This window comes from Pongo pygmaeus, chromosome 8, assembly GCF_028885625.2.
Source record: "Pongo pygmaeus isolate AG05252 chromosome 8, NHGRI_mPonPyg2-v2.0_pri, whole genome shotgun sequence".
NCBI lineage: Eukaryota > Metazoa > Chordata > Mammalia > Primates > Hominidae > Pongo > Pongo pygmaeus.
Window position 1 is genome coordinate 114641767 of NC_072381.2, and position 2309 is coordinate 114644075.

The window sequence follows — 2309 nt, forward strand, 5'->3', positions numbered from 1 at the left end:
GGGTGGTGAAATGAGAAGGCTATAGGGCTTTGGAGATGGACTGTGTTCCCACTCTACCACTTGCTAGCTCTGGGTCACTGAGCAAATTAGTTTTCCCCTTGTCAGCTCTAGGATTTTCATCTGTAAAACAATCTTAATAATACCCAAATCAAAGATCAAATAAAAGGATACTTGTGAAAAAAAATTATAAAGTATGCATCCCATGTAGAAAGTTCTGTTGGTTTATAGAACCAAGTGGGTTTCTATCAAAGTTTGAGGAGAATCAAAGGATATGTTTGTCTGGTGACATCATCACTGTAAACAGCAACAGCTTTCTGTAAGTCCTACAGTGCTAGGCAGCAAGGACATTGGTCTGTTCCAAAGTAGCAATATTTATATTCCACATACTTTCTGTTAAAAGATTTCTGGTGTTCACTTAGACAGCACATATACTAAAATTGGAACAATACAGAGAAGATCAGCATTTGCCCCTGAGCAAAGATGACAGGAAAATTCATGACGCAGTCCACAAATTTAAAAAATAATAATAATAAGAAAGACTCCTGCAATGCACTGCAAGGATAATATATTAAAAATAAAAATAAGTGGATCTTAATATAAATGTCATAAATGTATATTAGGGAAACAAAGATTTTGTAGGGAGAAAGCTGTAGTGCTTTACTCATTTACTCAGACACTTCTGGAAGTAATGTATAACCAGGACATTTTGTCATGAAGTAGCAGAATAACTTTCCTTTCTTATCCCATAATCAGGAGCTGGCCTAGAATAAGAACTGAGCTCCTTCAATATCAAGTTCAATGTTTCATCAACAAGAACAGGCTTTTCCTTGAGAAGGGCATCCCTAATATCTCCTACCCTTATTTTGTTCTAATTTCTGATGAATTTTGCCACAGTAGAGTAGTGAAACTTGCTGACTATAGATAGAGCTGATTTCAGCAGGAGTTACAGAATTTAGCCTAGAGAAAAACTGAGCTAAGAAGAGAAAAATCCTGTTAGGACCATTTTCTTCATTCCTATATGGCTGAGGCTGGGCTTTCCTGGCAGCACATCTTTGATGACTTTGTCCAGTTGAGTTTTAAATAATTCAAGTGATTGGCCTCCTATTGTATCTCCTGGGAGCTCATTCCATCATAGAAAGGAGCTGACTCTTGGGAAGTCTTTCTTGACATAACGTTATTGTGTATGATTGTCTCCCCCACACCCACCAACAACCAGTTCTTGTGTATTATTTCTTCATATTCTTCATATATTTTCTCCTATTAAATTTTACATCACAAAGAAATAAATATGAGTGGAAGGAAGGAAGCAAGAAAGGAAGGAAGGAAGGAAGGAAGGAAGGAAGGAAGGAAAGGAAGGAAGGAAAGGAAGGAAGGAAAGAAGGAAGGAAAGAAGGAAGGAAGGAAAGATGTAAGGAAGGAAGGAAAGAAGGAAGGAAGGAAGGAAGGAAAGGAAGGAAGGAAAGAAGGAAGGAAAGAAGGAAGGAAGGAAGGGAAGGAAGGAAGGAAAGAAGGAAGGAAAGAAAGGAAGGAAGGAAGGAAGGAAAGAAAGGAAGGAAGGAAAGAAGGAAGGAAGGAAAGAAGGAAGGAAGGAAAGAAGGAAGGAAGGAAAGAAGGAAGGAAGGAAAGAAGGAAGAAAGGGAAGGAAGGAAGGAAAGAAAGAAGGAAGGAAGGGAAGGAAGAAAGGAAGGAAGGAATGAAAGAAGGAAGGAGGAAAGGAGGGAAGGAAGGAGGAAAGGAAGGAAGGAAAGAAGGAAGGAAGGAAAGGAGGAAGGAAGGAAGGAAGGAAAGGAAGGAAGGAAAGAAGGAAGGAAGGAAGGGAAGGAAGGAAAGAAGGAAGGAAGGAAAGAGGAAAGGAAGGAAGGAAGGAAAGAAGGAAGGAAGGAAAGGAAGGAAGGGAGGAAGGAAGGAAGGAAAGAAGGAAGGAAGGGAAGGAAGGAAAGAAGGAAAGAAGGAAGGAAGGGAAGGAAGGAAGGAAAGAAGGAAGGAAGGGAAGGAAGGAAAGAAGGAAGGAAGAAAGGAAGGGAAGGAAGGAAGGGAAGGAAGGAAGGAAAGAAGGAAGGAAGGGAAGGAAGGAAAGAAGGAAGGAAGAAAGGAAGGGAAGGAAGGAAGGAAAGAAGGAAGGAAGAAAGGAAGGGAAGGAAGGAAGGAAAGAAGGAAGGAAGGAAGGAAAGAAGGGAAGGGAGGAAGGAAAGAAGGAAGGAAGAGGAAGGGGGAAGAGGGAAAGGGAAAGGGAAGGGGAAAGGAGGGAAGGAGCGGGGGGATGGGAGAGGGAGGGAGGGAAAGAAATAAGTAATGGAGGTTAGATTCGA

The 2309-nt window shown here is 41.1% G+C and overlaps 1 non-coding gene across 1 annotated transcript; it reads left to right on the plus strand.

The window, feature by feature from the left end:
• The first annotated feature begins 407 nt into the window (after nucleotides 1-407).
• Nucleotides 408-515, plus strand: LOC129006955 (U6 spliceosomal RNA). The gene has a single exon (XR_008492144.1). It is a non-coding gene; the product is annotated as a U6 spliceosomal RNA (small nuclear RNA).
• Nucleotides 516-2309: the final 1794 nt, after the last annotated feature.